We start from the raw sequence: 20804 nt of genomic DNA, 5'->3' as shown, positions 1-20804 counted from the left end.
GTAACACAGAAACTGTTCATCTAAAATAACATAGATCACCACAGTAATTTTCATCATTCATATGGAGTGTTTAATGTGTGCATTAAGCTAAATATCAGACAAAGAGTAAAGTCTGATTCACTTCAGTACATCTTAGAAATAAGGCATAACTAAAATTTACTAAAGACCTGTCATTATTCTGAAACCTACTATTGAATGAATTCATGCTTGAGTCCACCTCAACTATTTTGTGCTAATTTTGTATATCTTTTTAAATTCCATTTTACAGTGGCTTCTAAGTGTAAGTGAGTCACGACTGCTTATCAGAATTTATGCTATTATCAGAGTATTTCTCCAGTAATCATAGAGTGTGAAAAGTCACCAAGAAAATATTTTGCTTTTCTGATGCATATTTACTTAATACCAGCAACGCACTTGGGTCGTCCCTTCCACATTTTTACTCTAGATCTCAAAGGAGTACCTGATTTTAATCCATGATTCTTTTCATTTTCTTTTGATAAGAGAGGTTTATCAACACTTAGTACATTCAACATATTTACTAGCATCAGAACTTAACAGATGAGAAGCAATATTCTAGTTTGTGACTTAGTAATAAGATAGACAAAGTAAACTCAACTAAGCTCAATATCAGAATTTGCTTGTGTCAATAGATTTCCACAGAAATAATTACTTCTAACATGGGATCCCTAGTTTATCAAAGTCTACTAGGTCAGCATCTAGCACAGGTATCCTCATAGGATTGAATAGTTACATAAACAGACATATCATTTTCAGAGTTTAGAAAGTTACATCAGACAACAGTCAGTACTTAAACAAGTTTTCAATTAAGCATATAATACACAAAGAGAGTAATTTCTGTAAATACTGATCATAAAGTCTGATGCATCAGAACAAAACTAAGTAGATTTAGAGAAAAAACCTGAAACCATTCCAAGTTCATTTACCAATCTTGTAAAAGTAGCTTCACACAGTGGTTTTGTGAAGATATCTGCTAGTTATTGATCTGTGGGAACAAAGTGCAATTCCACTGTACCTTCATCCACATGTTCCCTTATGAAGTGGTACATCATGCTGATGTGCTTTGTCATTGAGTGTTGAACTGGATTACCTGTCATAGCAATGATACTTTGATTATCACAGTAAATAGGGATGTTGAAATATGTTAATCTATAATCCAGTAACTGATTCTTCATCCAAAGAATCTGTGCACAACAGTTTCCTGCAGCAATGTACTATGCTTCTGCAGTTGATGTGGAAATTGACTTTTGTTTCTTGCTAAACCAAGAAACCAATCTGCCTCCAAGAAATTGGCAGCTTCCACTTGTGCTTTTCCTGTCAATTTTGCAACCTGCAAAATCTGCATCCGAGTAACCTATTAGTTTAAAATCTGATTCTCTGGGATACCACAATCCCAGATCAGCTATTCCCTTAAGATACTTGAAAATTCTTTTCACAACTGTTAAGTGAGGTTCTCTTGGATCTGCTTGAAATCTTGCACAAAGATAGGTAGCATACATGATATCAGGTATCCTAGCAGTTAGATAGAGTAAAGAGCCAATCATACCTCTGTAATCAGTAATATCTACTGATTTACCAGTATCCTTGTCCAGTTTTGTTGTAGTGGCTATGAGAGTGGATGCACTTGAACAATCTTGCATTCCGAATTTCTTCAGCAAGTTTCTGGTGTACTTAGTTTGACAAATAAAAGTGCCTTCTTCATTCTGCTTGACTTGAAGGCCCAGAAAATAGCTAAGTTCCCCCATCATACTTATCTGATACCTTGACTGCATCACTTTGGCAAACTTTTTGCAAAGTCTGTCATTTATAGACCCAAAAATGATATCATCAACATAAATCTGGACCAGAAGTAAGTCCTTTCCATGGTTGAGGTAGAACAGGGTTTTGTCTATAGTTCCTCGGTTAAATCCATTTTCCAGAAGAAACTGAGCTAAAGTCTCATACCTTGCTCTAGGAGCTTGCTTAAGTCCATAAAGTGTTTTATCAAGCCTGTAGACATAATCTGGATATTTGGAATCTACAAAGCCTTGAGGTTGTTCAACATATAGTTCTTCCTCCAATTCTCCATTGAGAAAATCACTTTTCACATCCATTTGAAAGACAATAAACTTTTTGTGAGCAGCATAAGTCAAAAATATCCTTATGTCTTCTAACCTAACAACTGGTGTAAATGTTTCATTGTAATCAATTCCCTCCTGTTGAGAATATCCTTTTGCAACCAGCCTTGCCTTATTCCTTGTAATTATGCCATCACTGTCAGTTTTGTTTCTGAATACCCATTTTGTACCAACAACAGATCTATTCTTTTGACTAGGCACTAGGGTCCAGACTTTGTTTCTTTCAAATTCATTTAACTCTTCCTGCATTGCTTGCACCCAATCAGCATCTTGAAGAGCTTCTTCCACTTTCTTTGGCTCAGCCTGAGAAAGAAAAGAATTATAAAGACATTCATTTGAAGTACCTGTTCTAGTTCTGACACATGCATCGGGATTTCCAATTATCAAATCAGGTGTATGTGATTTAGTCCACTTCCTTGCAGATGAAAGGGTTTCTCTAGAACTGGATGCTCCCCAATGATCTATGCTGTCTTCAATTTCATTTTCTGATGCTCCCCCTGAAACTATGCTCTCTGACTTGGATTCTTCAGAATTTAGATTTTCAGAACTATCAGAACTTGGCTTATCAGAGCTTGACGAATCAGAACTTGAAGAGCCAGATGTATGTTCTGATGCTTCTTGAGATGTGGTAAGATCTTGAGTATGCTCCCCCTGCATAGGTGCATCTTCCTTTGGCGTAGTCACCGCAGTTTCAATAACATTTTCTGATGCTCCCCTTGAAGTTATGCTCTCTGAGATTCCAGAATTTGCGTTGGATCCTTCAGGAATTTAAGAATTAGAGTTTCCAGAATTGTCAGAATTTGGCTTAGCAGAACTTGATGAATCAGAACTTGAAGAGCCAGTGACTGGTTCTGATGCTTCTTGAAAGTCTTGAGATGTGGTATGATCATCAGCTTGCTCCCTCTGAATAGGTGTATTTTCCTTTGGAGTAGTTACCACAGTTTCAATGACATCATAATTTAACCTGTCTGAACTTACAAGATCAGGATTTAGGTCATCAGAATTTACAAAATTAGAATTTACATCTTCATTTTCAAATCTCAGCTGATCGTGATCATTGAAACCTTCAAGTCTAGTAATCTTTTTATCATCAAAAGATACATTGTTAGATTCTATGACAACCCTTGTTCTTAAATTGTAGACTCTAAAGGCTTTGTGGAAAGTGAATATACAACAAAAATTCCTTGATCAGCTTTTAGATCAAATTTTGACAGCTGTTCAGGATGAGTCTTAAGAACAAAACACTTGCATCCAAATATATGGAAGTATTTCATATTTGGCTTCTTCTTCTTCACCATATCATATGGTGTTTTTCCATGTGTGTTTATGAGTGTAGCATTCTGTGTAAAATAAGCAGTCTACACAGCGTCAACCCAAAAATAGGTTGTTAGATTTGCTTCATCAAGCATAGTTCATGCAGCTTCAATAAGAGTCCTGTTCTTTCTTTCTACAACTCTATTCTGCTGTGGAGTTCCAGGTGCAGAAAATTCCTGCTTTATTCCATACTCTTTGCAGACTCTTCCATGATTGAATTTTTGAACTCAGTGGCATTATCACTTCTTATTATTTTAACAGAATCTTTGACTAACTTATCTAGCTATCTGACATGATCAGTTAGAGTAGATGCAGTTTCATTCTTCTTGTGCAAGAAATACACCCAAGTGTATCTTGTGATCTCATCCACTATAACCATAGCATATTTCTTGTTTGCAATAGACATGACATTGACTGGACCAAAAAGATCAATATGCAGTAAGTTATAAGGCTCAAGAATTGAGGATTCAGTTTTGCTCTTGAATGAAGATTTTTTATGTTTGCCTTTTAACATGAGTCACAAAGACCATCAGGAGCAAATATTGATTTTGGCAGTCCTCTCACAAGATCTTTTTTTACTAGCTCATTTATGTTGTTGAAATTTAAATGAGAGAGTCTCTTGTGCCAATTCCAACTTTCTTCAATTGATGCTCTGCTTAATAGACAGATTGCAGAACCATCAGAATTTTTTGAAAGTCTTGCTTCATATATGTTTCCATGTCTGTAACCTTTCAGAACCACGTTGCATGTAGAATTACTTACAACTTCACAGTGTTTTTCAAAGAAATCCACATGATAACCTCTATCACAGATTTGACTCACACTTAGCAGATTATTTTTAATTCCTGAGACAAGAGCTACTGATTCAATTATGGCATTCCCAAGATTGATATTGCCATATCCCAGAGTCTTTCCCATGTTGTCGTCTCCATAAGAAGCTCCCGGGCTAGTTTTCTCCACAAAGTCTGATAGCATGGCTTTATTTCCAGTCATAGAACCAGGATGTTTTTCCTGTTGCCCTGCAATCACAAAGACCACTATTGATTAGTTTTAAGGACCCAAACTTGCTTAGATCCATTGGCCTTGTTAAGTTTGTTAGCATTTGTAGCGGATTGATTTTCAGAGTTTATGCTAACAGACTTTTTATCAGATTTTATATTAGACTTTATATTTGAAGGAAAAATGTTAACTTTCTTTAAAGAAGGTTTTAATTCATAATAATCATAGTATAGACTATGATATTCCTTACAGGTATAAGTGGAATGCCATGAACTACCACAACGAAAACAAGGATTTTGTGGTTTAAACCTAACAGAATGACTCTTAACTCTTGACTTAAGATGTAAGGAGTTAATGTTTTCATTATTCCAGCAAAATGAAGCAAGATGGTTAGGGTTTCCACAATTAAAGCACTTCTTTCTAGGAGCATTAGAAACAGACATATAATTATTACTTTTATTCACACCTTCCTTTCAATTACTAATTTTCCTAGCTTTTACCTTGTTCAAATTTTTAATCTCTTTCAGCTTATACTTAAGCTGCTTCTTTGTCATTAAGCCAATGTTTACCAAAGCTGGTTTATGCTGTTTTAATTTGTCAGAAGTTGACTTTTCTTTGACTTCTATTTTAGAGTCTTTCATCTCTTCAGAATCAGACACAACAGTTTTTGCAACAAATTTAACAGGATTTACCTTTGGCTTTTTAGTCTGTTTGATAGCAATTGGCTTAATTGGCAAAGTCCCTTTCTCACTTTTACCATCTTTATAACCTAACCCGTCTTTCCAGTTTCCACTACTTAGAATATTCTGAGTTGTCTTGCCTGAGTTAGTCCAAATCCTGATGATTTCTCTTTCTTTTTTAATTCAGTTTTTAGACAATCATTATGTTTAAGCAATTCATTCTTAATATACACAATATTATCTCTCTGTGTCTGAATAGTGTTCATCTTGACTAACTCTTCTTCAAGATAGCTATCTCTGTTTTTGTACTTTAGATTTTCAGATTTTAATCTTTCATTCTCTAAAGTCTGATCTCTATAGCAAATATAAATTTTTTTCAGTAATAATCTCAACTCATTAATATCTTCTGTATCAAAAGCAAGAGTTGATAGAGGTACCTTTAGTTCAGCAGCATCAGAACTGCTATCAGCATTTGCCATTAAGGCATAGTTAACCTCTTCTTCAGATTCTGAAGTGTCTGCCCAGTTTTTCTTCTTTTTGATAAGTGTCTGGCCTTTATCACCTTTTCCTTTCTTACAATCTGTGGCCTCTTTCACCATAATTATAGCATTTGACATTTGAATTATCTCCTCTGTCAAACTTTCCTCCTTTGCCTTCAGTCTTTCTGAACCCTTTCTTGTCAGAACTTCCACCTTTCCTGGGAAACTTCTAACCCATTCTGAATTTCTTGTAGCCTATCTTTGTGATACCCTTTACTATAAGAGCACACAGTTGCATCATCTCTGCATCAACATCCACTTCAGATAAATTTTCTGGTTCTAAATCATCATCATCAGAATCTGATGACTCTGAATCAGACTGTATGCTGAAAGCTTTTCCTTTTGCCTTCCTAGAGACAATTGGCTTTTCTTCAGTCTTTAAAGCAACTGTCTTGGACTTTCCTCCATGCCTCTTCTTTCTTTGCTCCATCTCAAGTTCATGAGTCTTGAGCATCCCATAGATTTCATCAAGAGACATATCAGCAAGTTCATAGTTGTCTCTTATTGTAATAGCTTTCAAATCCCACTTTTCAGGAAGAGCTAGTATGAATTTCAGATTTGAATCTTCTGGATCATATTCCTTATCCACTAGTGACAGATCATTCAACAACTTTATGAATCTGTCATATGTATGAGTTAATGACTCATCAGATTTTGAGTCAAAGTGCTCATACTCCTGTATGAGTATTGTCTTCCTGTTCTTTTTGATGGCATTGGTTCCTTGACATATCACTTCCAATGCATCCCAGATTTCTTTTGCAGTCTTGCATTCAATCACCGAGTTTGACATGACATTGTCAAGTGCACTATGAAGCAAGTGTCTTACTTTTTCATCCTTGCCTACTCAAGAGATGTCTTCAGTGGTGAGTTCTCTCTTTTCTTTGGGAATCATCTTATGTGGCTCATTCCCAACTGTAACAGAAAACTTTGTGGGCTTGTGTGGACCATCATAAATTATGTTTATATATTCTGGATTTGTAGCTTCCAGAAACATGGCCATCTTCACACTCCATACAGGGTACTGAGACACCCTGAGCATAGGAACCCTGATGGTTTCATATCTACTTGTGTTTTGAATGGGTTGAACCTTTGCAGGTTCTTGAGGTTCTTGTGTTTTTGATTGATTAGACATGATTATTATTTGGATCTTACTGTATGTGTGTTCATAGAAAGGCTCTGATACCACTTGATAGCTCACACAATACCTTAGAAGGGGGTTGAATATAATGTTTATATCATCAAATCAACTTAGAACACAGATATGTAACAATAATCAAGTTTTTTCAATATAGTAAACTCTGTTACAAAGTAGGTTAAACTACTCTCTCAATGATGTATGATATCACTGAGAGCTGCTAGGGTTACAATGAATAATATTCTCATGAATGAAAACACTTATACTGTAAACCCTAATCTATAGTTGTCCAATTTTTCATGCATATCTTTACTTGTTTAATCCAGATCCTCTTCTGTAAATCAGCCGCTTTTCATCCCTAAAGTGTATCGACACTTAAGTTCTGATATAAGTTTTGATGCCTTAAGTTCTGATAACTTCCTGTTTTCAGTAAGTTCTGATTTCCAGTTAAATTCTGATAATAATTTCTGAGACTAAACAAATCAGATTAGACATGACATCACAAATATATCTAACATAAATATGACCATTTTTCATTGGTACATAAATATAATTGATGGTCGTTTGACATTTGACGTTTAAAAATGACAGATTTCGGTTGAAATGTAGTTTAAATGTAGTTACAACTGTTCTTGGTTGTAACTTTGAGTTTTGTTATATAAATATGACTATATTTCATTATAAATGATGAATGCATGTTTTTTTAAATTTAATATGACCTTATTTTATTGAAAACGAAGGGCATGCATTTTTTGTTTAATATAAAAATTACCAAATTTTGTTGGATAGAAGCGCACCAATTTTTTGTATAATCTAATTACGGCCAAATTTATTGTTATTTATGGTGCATATTAAATTTGACAGGCTTAGTTGATTGTTTTGAGCTTATTAATTTGACTCGATTATGTTATTTTAATATAAGTCGAAAAAAAATAAAATTGGCTGCTTCTTTCCATAAAAGACTCCTAACATTGTAACCAAAATATGCAAAAATCAATGAACTACATTGCGTAATAAGTCTGGCAATACATACACCTGTCACGGAATAGTTATCTGAAATTCACAAAAATGGGAAACATGGTACTGATAATTCAAAATAATTAAACAGTACCAAAAGTTTTCTAAGCAGGCATAAGATTGCCCAAAGTTCTCAAAATAGCATTTAAAATCTTCACAGTAGCAAAAGAAGTTCATAACTGGCGAGGATTAAACAACTGGAAAATGGTCTGAACTAGGGTCGATGTCTTCGCCTTATTCATCATTGATGGTGCTGTCCATCATAGCCACAGTCAGAGGTGGCTGCTGCAGAAAAATCAGGTAGAAGTCAGCTAAAAGAAAGTTCAACTGTCATAAAAGAAAGTTATGTAATCCTCACATTGATTTACATATCAAGAACAAATCTTTATAGCGAAGATTGAAAATGGGGAAAAATCTAACAAAAAGTACTAAAATCAAAATAGTACATTCAAGAAAAAACAATAAATAAACAATGTAGTACTTGAACTCTTAAAAGTACAAAAAACTAATTTAAAATTTTCTACCTGAAACTGAACTTTAGTTTGTTGATCTCGAAGCTCATAAAATCTTGAATAATAAAACAAGTACTAAAAGCAAGTACATTGCAAAAATAAATCATGATGACACACACAAATTATACCCAACCTAAATTTAAAATAATCTATCATTATAAACACACAAACATATTATGGTAGCCTTATCTCAACCAAAGTTAATTGCATACTAAATTACCAAAGTCAACTAGGAGTGTAACACGTTGACACGTGTCTATCAAAACTTCTATTATTTGCACTTAACAATTTATTAAACTACAGATAAATGTCCAAGTGTTCATGTTGAGTGTCTATGTTTAAATTTATAGATGCATTTAATGATGTTAAAATATTTAAAAAAAATACCTTTAAGATAATCTTGCAGAGGCTAGCTTGTTCATTTCCTTATCCAGAAAAACTTTATAACTTCGCGTGCGGGTAAAAAAACACCATTTGCTCAACTTGCGCCAGGACCTTTGGCATCATCAAGAAGATCTCACTAGGAACATCAACTGACCCCGTCAAGTCATTCTCTTTCCTTCTCTTGATCAGCTTCTTTGAATCCCTAGATCCCAGCACCTCTGCTAAGGTGTGTTTTTAGATTTGACTAGGATATCGATCATATAATGGGTTGTTGGGCATGGGTATGACACTATGTAAAGCAATTGGATGACCGAAGTTCAATATCAATACCAACAACAAATATTTAAATTAAATATATAGGGGTTGGAGGACTCGAACCCGAGTCTCTCCCCAAATCGAGCTCTGATGCCATGTTAACGTACCAGTCATCTTGAATCCTCAAGATGTTAGGAATTGGGCTTATCATGATCATATCTCAAATCTCAACATCCTCCTCAGTCGAAAGCCCATTTATTCAAGTTTGAAGAGTGGATCACTACACTACAAGAAAAATATCCATAGACATCGGTTTTTGGCCGATGTCTATACTGTTTAACAACCGATGTTGATGTCGGTGATGTCTATTCTAGACATCGGCCAAAACCCGATGTCTTTACTTGCTTAGACATCGTTTCTGGCAAACTAGCTGATGTCCATGCATTGTTTTTTTATAAAAAAATGTTAAAAATAAGTAATTTAATAAATAAATTACAACAATTACAACATCTTAAACATATAATGAGCTATGTTTTTTGCCACATAGACATCAAATTTTTTCATTTAGGTGATGTAAAATCAGATATTAAATATCGATTTTTTACGTAAAGAGTGATGTCTATACTGGCTCATATACATCAGTTTTATCCCAAACAAAGTGATGTCTATGTTCAATTTAGACTTGAACATGTCAGTCTTTGACATCAGTTTTTTAGCAAAAAGCGACGTACATTAACTTTTTTACATCAATTTTTCTTTATTAAAATTGATGTACAATTGCTTTTGAGACATCAGTATTTATTCATTAAAAGTGATGTACAATTTTTTTTTGATATCAGTATTTATTCATTAGAAGTGATGTATTAACAAGTTTATAGACAAAGTGTGTAAATTTTTGACATTTGTTATAAATAAAAGATTGTTACACTAGTACAGAAGACACTTTAGGAGTCGCACCTATAGTGTCGGTTGAATAGAGAACCGACACTATTTACTGCCTAATGCGTCGGTTAAATAGGGAACCGACGCATTTTTTCTATTTTTCAAAGCTAAAGGCGTCGGTCGTTTCAATTAACCGACGCTGCAGAGTTAAAATAGCGTCGGTCAAGTTGAATGCCGACGCTAGTTGGTCTTCTGTGTCGGTTGGTCAAACGACCGACGCTGTTGGTTTTGCTATTGTGTCGGTCTTTTTTTTAGTCGACGCTATTTAGATAATATACAGTGTCGGTTTTCTTTTTAACCGACGTAAGAAGAAATAATTTAAAAAAATTAAAAACAAACGCGGGTAAACATACGCGGGTGACTAAAATTTTCATCTCTTGCTACTATTCCACTTTAAACCTTTCATCTCCTGCTACTAAAATTTTTCTTCGATTTCTTGGGTTCGATTGTTAGCTCTGAGAAAGGGGAATTGATTGGGTTTCGATTGTGGGGTTTTGGCTGCTGCTGCTTAAACAATCGAAGAGGGTGCTGCTTAATCTTCACAAAGGTAATCCACCAACTTGCTTTCACAGTTTCTATTTTCTATATACATACATACATATATATACACACACACGTGTATATGAATCTGTAAATTTCAGAATCTGCTTTGTTTCGATTGAATTTATCCAGCATACATCATTTACTTTATGTTAATGTTCTTGAGTTTCAATTTATTATAATTTGATTGATTGATTGTATCAGTTGATTTTAGATTCAGATAAGTTTAATTTACAAAGTGACTCTGATCATTTCATGTTTTTTCCGAAAATGTGTTCGTTGACTTCATTGTAATTGAAATATAAAGAATTGACTTGATATTATAGAAATTCAGTTTACTTGTGTAGAATGTGAAAATCGAGCTATGTGCGCAACCGTTAATTACCTGCTTTGTTTGTTTGTTCTCAATAACATAATGTAAATATTTGTGCTCATCCTTCAATTAATGTTTGAACACTTGAAATTCATTATAGTTGCTGAGTCTAATGGCTTCTGCTGCTGCTGCTTCACTATTTCCTCTGTGTCATTTCATTTTACAGGTCGAATGTAAGAGTTTTCTCTAATTTATAGATTACATCATGATCAAGTCAAACATACTCATCAAGAAAAAAGTTGAGAAACTTCTACTGTGCAATTTGGAAATGTAAAACATTTTAGCATCTTTATTTATCACTTACTTTCCTGATCTAAATCTCTAACTGCTAATTTACAAAGGAAATGAGAACAGTTTAAATAAACACTAGGTTGCTGATATACAATAGTTGTTTATAGCTTTGTGACCAATAAGTTGTCCATATTAGTTTCAGCACATTCATCATTCAAGCTTATTTGCGATTATCTCTTTAAAATTGAGTCGTGCTGCCAATTAACCACAACCAGTCCAGAGCAGCACCTGCAAATATACCGCCCAGAAGGAATAGAACTAGAAGATTTCCCAATGCATTTTGCTCTGGACCCTGAAAATGAACACTTTGTTACTAATACGTAAAATTAAAAAACTCAAGTTCGTTACACTTCAAGCAATTGTCTGGTTGGCTTACCTTGTATCCTTTAGGAGCTATAGTCATGACACACACAGTTAGGTAACCATTGGTTAATCCCAAGAAAGAAACAAGTAATATCATCCACCCCTGATCACCATATTTCGCAGTGAAATAAAATACAGGTATAAGCAAGAAACGGGATAATATCGCAATTATGAGGCCTTTTCGAGATTCCAACTTGATAAATTCTATTAGAGGAACATATCTACCAACTAAATCCAGCACGTTGTACATTGCTATCAGAACAAGTGGATACCTGAAAAGCAGTACTGAGAAATTAGGAAGTTTTGACAAAATTTTGAGAAATTTATCTTATCCAAGGAATCTAGTTATTAATGATAAGCTTCACTGATTAATCGACAAATAAACCTCTGAACAGTGTAAGATAAACATTATCATGGGTTGTGAACAAAAACTGAATCAGATTAATATGATTATGCTTCAAAGTAAAGATATGTGACTTCTTTTGTGCAATTTAATTTGACATAATAACTAGCCGTATAAAGTATTACACTTTGTAATTGACCTGCACACTCTTTCTGAATTGCTATGTAGATTTTCTGACAGTGTTAATCATAGACAAAACCTAGTACAGTATATCGTTGGATTTGGAATAGAAAGTAATCTAATAGCTGTCTTTATGCAAATATGAAATTAAACCTTGTTCTACTGTTCAAGGAGCTAAACTTTGTTGTTCAAGGTGTGCAACCTCAAATGCTAGCAAATGACTTGTTTTACTTTTGACTTTCCAAAACTATACTTCTACGGAGTGTATGCTTTTGACTTTTAGTTTTGTACTTTTTGATCTGGGTTTTTAATTTCGAAGCTTGCCTTTTTAGAGAGCTTTACTGTAAATTTTTATTTAGAGAGCGCTACATTGTCATTGGTTCATAAAGTTTGATATTAAACTTGTAAGAATGTGTAGCTCTTTGTGAATGACAGCTTTAAAATTCTGCAAACTGGTTCTCAAACTCTGTTATGGTTTGCAGGAGCACTTTGTTAAAAGAAGACAACATCTTGTAGGTCCCAATAATTCATCTCTCAAGGCTTTGGAAATTTTAACTGGCTGGTATATCCTTGTTCAGGTATGGTTTGTAGGAGCGATTTATTTTCTCTTCTGAAACTAGATAGGTTTATTATATATGCTTGTAAATGGGTGATTTCTGTTAAGTTATGCATATTAGTTTTCTTTTCAGGCTGCATCGGTCAGGTACAATCAGCACGCTAAAATGAATCTGAAACATTGCAATCAGCACGCTACTTTGTCCTGTAATTGTTAACATAACAGAAACCAGTATGCTATTTTATATAGAAATATGAAGCAAATAGCTTGTTATTCTTGCTGTTTGTGCTCATCAAAATGAAAGGAGTATCAATCTCCCCATTTTTTATGATTATAACCTATTTAGGAGAATTAACAGCTCCCCCTAAATCCCTGCATAAAATGTTAATATAAAATCTGCTACAAAATTAATTTAATATAATCTGAACTTCCTCCATTCATTTTTGATAGAAAGAGAACATGGATCGTCTCACGTGGATGTATAAAATACCACGGGTCTCGCATGCCTATGTTAATGGTGTTAATGAGTTCATTGCATGTGCGGTAGAAAATCTAAAAAAGAAACAGATCAAACATGGAAAAGAAGACATGATCACATGTCCATGTCGTGATTGTTATAATCTGAAAAAGTATCCTAATATTGACACTGTTCGTGAGCATTTATTTCACCGTGGTTTCATGGAAGATTATACTAAGTGGATTTGGCATGGGGAGGGAATACACACTAGCAAGACTGAGACTTCTAGCAAAATTTATGAAAGTTATGGAGACAGTATGCCTCGTAATGAAGAAGATGATGCTGAAAATGATAGGGTTGAAGAGATGATCCAAGATGTTGAAGAAATCCTAGTGCACCAACCAGAAGTTCTGGAGAACTTGGTTGATGATTCTAAAAGACCTCTCTATCATGGGTGCAATGTTCAATTTACTAGGTTATCAACAACCTTGAAGTTGTGTAAACTCAAAGTAAAAAATGGTTGGAGTGACAAGAGTTTCACTGAAATGCTGAAACTTTTAGCAGAAATGCTTCCTGCAAAAAATGAGCTTCCCACTTCCACATACGAGGTGAAGAAGATATTATGTCCAATGGGTATGAATGTAAAGAAGATACATGCTTGTCCAAATGATTATGTGCTCTTTCGCAAGGAGCATGAACATTTACACACATGTTCAAAGTGTGGAGCCTCCCGATATAAGCGGGATGGAAATAATTCTTCTATTAATGACAAGAGGCCTCCTGTCAAGGTGTTGCGCTACTTACCCATAGTGGAACGATTTAGACGTCTCTTTGCAAATTCCAAGGACATGATGTAAATGGGTATAGTTTCTACACACAACATCAAGATAATAAGAGCACCGTGCAAAATAGTGGAATATCTGTAGAAGCTTTTTCAACAGAATTTGAAAGAGGCAATTCCATTGCATCACGAGATGTAAAAAAGTCTTATTATGGGGTGATTGAGGAAATCTGGGAGATTGATTACAAAGATTTCAATGTTGCACTATTTAAATGTAAATGGTTTGATATCCGTCGTGGTGTTCGAGTAGATGAGTCAGGTTTCACTTTGGTTGACTTCAATCGGTTTGGTCATGAGGACGATCCATTTATACTTGCAACACAGGTCAGACAAGTTTTTTATATTCAAGACCCGGCTGATGTGAGGTGGTCAATTGTTCTTCAAGGTAAGCGACGTATTATTGGAGTTGATAATGTCGAAGATGAGGAAGAGTATAATCAATTTGACGAGAACCACCCTTTCTCAATTGGCCTACAAACCACATCTATAGAAGATAGTACGGATATAAGTTATGCACGCAATGACCATGACGAAGGGGTATGGATTGATCATCAATAATGATTTGAAATACCTTCATGCCAATGAAGGTAATTTTCTACCCTATAATTAAGAACAAAAGAATAGAAGAACTCTGACAAATTCATCTTCAATTTATTCATTTAGTGGACACAAAGTGTGTGCAGAAGTGTTGATTTTTTTTAAGTAATTCTACTTTAAAACGTTAAGTTCAACATTTCCAACCTGCAAGTCCTGAAAAAATATTGCCTGGAGAACAAAAGCTGATATTCCTTTCTAGACTCACTTTTACTTAATGTGAAGATTATACCATACCAAAGTTTGTTAATCGGATACTATTGCCAGATGAAGACACTGATGTACAAGAAACTCGATTGCTATATATTTTACTTATGTGTGAACTTGTAGTTCTACTTATATAAATTTTGATAACATGGCCATATTTTTCTAGTTCTAATAAATACTAATAGGTTGTTAATTCTTTTTTCTTTCCTGTTCTTCCCTTCTTAATTATATGAACTTTGTAGTAATTTTTAACTTGGGCTTGTAATACGACGTAATTAGAATTTCCTTATAATGTGCCTGGACTGGTCTTAGTGATGAACTGGTTCTCATTTTGTCCATGTGCACAGTTGGACTTGGTATTTTAATATTGTATTAGAGCATAAGCTGGTGATTCTTTTGCAGACTGTTCGTGTGTAGAAAAGGTCTGAGAAAGGGAGCTATAAGTGCAAAGATATAGTAGACCATCACACTGCAGAGGTAAGTCAAACTTCATTTATTGGTGTCATTAAACTGTTTTGCACTGTCATGCACTATAAATGTTACAGAGTTGATTATCTAGATAGGCATTATAGTAGTTATTTTTAGTCTATTACAAGTAATGTGTTTGTATTATCATTTAGAAATATAATAATTTGATACTATCAAATTAGTCTCTCTTTGAACTTATTTGTTTTTCCTTAATCATTTACGCAATCATCAACAGGTGCGAGCTGTCACAGTCCATCCATCTCAGAAGTACTTTGTAACAGCGTCCCTTGATTGTACATGGCATATCAAACCTTGATCTGCAAAACTGTCAAAAAACTAAAGATTTGCTCATAGATTGAAAAATATAGTTAATATCCAAAATTGAAATGATTCAGTAGTAATGAAGTTTTCTGGACCATATCCAGTAATGAGTTAGAGAACTTTCAGTCTTTCACATACGAGTAATTACTTTAAATTGTTCAACTTTCATAGGTTTCTGAAACAAATGGTATCAATTATCAGCTTTTTAGACACTGTTGTAATAATCTCAGCTATACATGATATTTGATCTTACAGGTGCAATAACTTAATGTACCATATATACCATATGTAATAGCTCTTACATTTCCTAACCTATTATGTTACAGGTATAAGATTAATGGATCAAGATGAAGATAGGAGGGAGCAAAACAGAGAGGAAGACAGAGAGCAAGACAGGGAGCAAAGTTCTGAAGAATTAGTCAAGAAAAGAAGTAGAGGTCCAACGTTGTGCAAAGATTTGAAAAGAAGGATCGCAAAACAGAATTTGGATTGTAGCATTTCTTTCAATGAATATGGTGAGCCAATTGGGTATATGCTTAAAGATTTTAGGACTTATATATGATCAGTGGTTCGATTCAAAGCTGATATAAATATCGAGATTTGGGACCTTGTAAATCAAGGCTTGAAAGATGCAATATGGGAAGATATTAAGGTACAATAAGATGATAAGGCATTTGACTTCAACTGTATTTAACATTCTTTGGCTGCTTGCTAATATTTAACTATTAGTAATTTATAGCTTACTCATTATGTTCAGACCCGGTGGAAATTGGATGATTCACAGAAAAAGAACGTGTTAGAAAGAGCAGGAAAGCAGTGGAGAGATTTCAAGGGAAAGCTGACTAAGAATTATTTTCGAGAAGGCAAGGATCCGTGTGAAAAATACAGCTTCATTACCGAGGACACGTGGAAAACATTCAAACAGAGACGTGAGACTGCAGAGTTTAAGGTAATTCAATGTCAATTCCTGAAAGTAGGCATGTCTGATAAATTATAAATTATAAAGAAGTATAACACATCTAGATTCTGCAAATGATGGCTAATTTTTATTAAGGTGAAAACTATATACTAACCAAAACTTAACTCTACTTAAAAAGATAAAAGAAACAAATAAACTCAAATAAGTGTTATTCAAATTCATTAATTATCACAACAACTTGATTAATCTTTTTTATATACTTGATTAGTTAGCATAATACTCTCTTTAAAAACTCTAGTATAATCTACTTATAAGTCATGATGCACCAAAAATAATTATTTATAAAATCTAACCTTTTAAAAGTGCAACTCTCTTTTTTCTGGAGTAATTTCTTCATTGTTTACTGTAACAAATTCATAAACAGGGATATATTAGAAATTGAAAATAATATTCTCAAAATAATAAAACTTATATTATTAGAAATTAGTTTACTGTAACAAATTCTTAAAATAGTATTAGAAATTAGTAAAATATGTTCCTGAAACCCAAACTTAAATCCTAGTAAAATATCTCATTGACAAAAGGCTTAATGATAATGAGAATCAGTGCAACTGTTAAGCAACTCAGAGAAGTTCTCATCCAACAAATCTTGTCTATACCCACCTAAAAAATCCTAGTAATTACCCAGTCTTGTAAAGATGCAGTTTACTAGTTCACATTGCCAATAAAAACAATGAAATTAAATAAGGGATTGCAAAATTACAGTTTCGGAAAGTAGAATTTGCTGCACTGAGACAAGTCTGACATATAAAACTGAACTGGATGTGGTATCATCAGAAAGAAAGTTCAGAAAGAGTGCGAGGAAATGATGAATTCAAAATTGGAAGGCATCTTCAATCAGTTGAAGCAGATGGGTGTGTCACTCGAGGCTGATCAATTTGTAAATGATGCTGGTGCCCGAAAAGTTGATAATGCTCGAAGTAGTTGTCACTCGCTGGATCCGGAAGATTATTTCTCAACTATCAAGGTACTGTCAACATAATTTTGGACTATTAAATCTCTTGATTAGTTGGGTTGAACCCGTCAAAAAAAGTTGTTTCTGCTAAAGATTCACAGGGGCCAGTGAATCAAACATATAGTACTTACCATACGACTGAATTATTTTGTGCTCTCAAAAGACATGACTTGAACCTGATATAAAAATCTCTTTCTAATGAAAATTTCTTTTGAATATTGCAGGTTCCAACACTTTGTCGGTTATGTGTAATACATGTAGAAAGAGGAAAAGTTGTTACAGCTAGAGCGACTCTTTTCCTAACCAATCAAGGAGAGATGATCCATAATAACCCGATTGCCCCTCAGAATGTTAGAGTATCAGTTGATGATGTTATAACTGAATACCAACTTACTCCACTTCCTGTTCCATGTTACGAACACGAGACAATAGGAAATGCAACTGGTAGCTTTGTTCAATGGCCGAAGGACCTTGTGATGTTGGGACAGGTATATCTTGTTTGGTTCAATTATGAAAAGTTTCCATTAAATATAACCCAATAAATATGTCTTTGATTAGGATCCTATATTGGAAAAGAAAAAACTCCAAGAGATGACGCCAATTCAAAAGTCATCAAAGGTTGAAAGTAAAGGGTCGGTGACTCCCCTGAAGCAAAGCCCTCAAGTAGTTGGTGATGACATAAATTTGAGTGATCATTGTGCAGGTTTAATTTTCTTACTCAAAAAGAGGCCCCCTTCTAAAAAATCTGATGCATTCGTTTTTGAGGAAACTGGAGATGGTCCAATATATATCACACTCGAAGATGTCAATCAGTTTTTGAGAATGAGTTGGTTAAACATACCCATTGTGGAACTGTTTATAAAGTAAGACTCAGTCTTTCTTCCTAATTCACTTTAGAATCTATTAGCACACACATATATTGTGATAAATAATATTTGTAGGTATGTTAGCAAGTTGTGCAAACAATTGAAGGACGATAAGTTTGCATTCATGTTGCCATTTAGACTAGCAATACCACATAATCATGAGCAGCAAAAATGCAAGGACGAAGCAACTGATTACATGACAAGTCTTTTGGTTGCTAATAAGGATAAACGTTATATCCTAGCCCCTTACATCCAAGAGTAAGAATAAAATCATAGTAATTGTCATGCTATATATATTATATAATTATATTCCGGCTAATATATTATATATGTTTTTATCGTAGAGATCATTGGATGTTGCTACTTTTTTGTCTCAATGAAAGTGCTATATACGTGTTTGATTCGTTGAAAAAAGAAAGAAAGATACGGTTGACCACACCTGCACGAATGTATGTTAAAATTTCAAATTTCATGTTGTATAATTACTACATAGAACCTAGTCCTATAAGTGATGTGATGAAAGTATACGTATTTTACAGGGCATTTAAATTATATGTACCTCAAGGTGGATTGAAGAATAACTAGAAAAGAGTTTATTTGGCATCACACCGAGGTTCAGGTATAACTTACTTTGGTTTATTTATTTCACTTATATTATATGCTCCTCTCTTTTTAGTTATTATTTATGAATCTTGTTTGTTTATGTGTAGTGTCCCCAATAAAAAGGAGGCACAAAATGCGGTTTTTTCGTGATGATGTACATGTATGACATTGTCATGCTTTCTCAAAAAAATGCCAACATGAATTGGAAAATGGTAAGGAAACTAAAATATCGTAAATATTGGTTTACAATTTTTAAAATCAAGTACTAATATTTGAAGTATGTTAAATTTTTGGTAGGGTCTTGGTTCTAGAAGCTATGGTAGAAAGGAAATTAGCGAGATACGAGAGATTTGGGCTCAATTTTTTACTCTTGAATGTCTATAGTCAGGTAATTTTTTTCAGTACATGTCATTAATTCATGTTCACAATAAATATTGCCATTAATTCATGTTTTGTTGAATAATTTATTGCATATATGATTTTATGTACTAATATAAACTTCTTTTTTCAGGGCATGGTACTTGGAGATACAAGAAGAGAGTGCAGAACAATTACAAGGAGTCTAGATATCATCAAGAATCGAGTTAGTCTGAGGGATTTGTCATGAAAACATTAGTTTTGGATGAATTTTTGTAAATATTGGGTTGTAAACTAAAATTATGAACAATTCCAAATTTATTTTAATATAATTTGTGAACCTTTTTTAATTTTTGGGTGTACCTCTATTTTAAATATGTGTAGTAAACAGGTTAAAAATGATCAGGAAAAAACAAATGCAAAAAAATTGATCAGGAAAAAACATTTGATCAGGCAAAAAAATGAAATTATAGACCTAAGGCGTCGGCATTTTAGGACCTGACACATTTGCTCTTCAACTTTTAGCGTCGGCATTTTAGTGAGACCGACGCAATTCATAAGCACAATAGTGTCGGCATTTTAAGAAGACCGACGCAATTGATAGGCACAATAGTGTTGGCATTTTAAGAAGACCGACACAACAGGTTTAAGATTTGACGTCGGTTGTTTAATTGACCGACACTGTTTGTAAAACTATAGCGTCAGTTTTCTTGCCTTCTGCGTGTGTTATTTAACCGACGTTAAACAGTTTTTTGCATCGACCATTTAACCGACGCTGTAGGCATTCACCTACAGCGTCCCCTGCATTTACTACGCTAAAAAACCGACGCCTTAGGCCTTTTTTGACCGACGCCTTAGGTCTTTTTCCAGTACTAGTGTTACAAACCAAAATGAAAGACTAACTACATGTATAGATATAAATCAGGTACTAGTAACACTAAATTGGGTTTTTACACTTATGTATCAATCATATTTATCTCCTGAAGAGAAAAGCATGCATGGAAAATTACTTCTCTGCGGTGATGTATACATAAAGCTCTTTTGCATCTTCAAGATCAATCAAAGTAGACTGGATTTGAAACTTGAAGGCATCACTCTTTGAAGCTGGTCATGTAGAAGTTATTTGAAGCCCAGTAGTGAATAACACCAATAGCCAGAACAATAAGAAGAAGAACCAAAAGAAAAGCTGCCCCAATCTGTTGCAATATCATATGAAGATTAGGTTAAAAAGATTAGGTTAAAAAGGTCTGTTATAACATACCTGCTGCTTTCTCCTCTTTATCTCTTCCTGTTTACAAATTCAAGAAGCATGATATGAATTAATGAAAAGAGAACTAAAAATAAAAAAAATATATAGATTAGATTTTGAGAAACAATGTTGTAGCCTGTTGCAGACGTATGTTCTCTTCTATTAACACTTGCACTCAGGCTTCAAGATCATGAGCATACGCTTAGCCAACCAGAAGTTATTTAAACAAACTTTAGAAACAGACTTGGTCTAGACCTTTTTTAGCCCATGTTTAAGTCTAAAATATTTAAATAGGCATACATCATTTTTGTGGATATTTCTTCTTATATAGAACTAAAACTAAATTATT

The sequence above is a fragment of the Apium graveolens genome, chromosome 7 (genome assembly GCF_009905375.1).
Source record: "Apium graveolens cultivar Ventura chromosome 7, ASM990537v1, whole genome shotgun sequence".
Lineage (NCBI taxonomy): Eukaryota > Viridiplantae > Streptophyta > Magnoliopsida > Apiales > Apiaceae > Apium > Apium graveolens.
The sequence above is the reverse complement of the archived record's forward strand: the minus strand, read 5'-3'. Positions refer to the sequence as shown.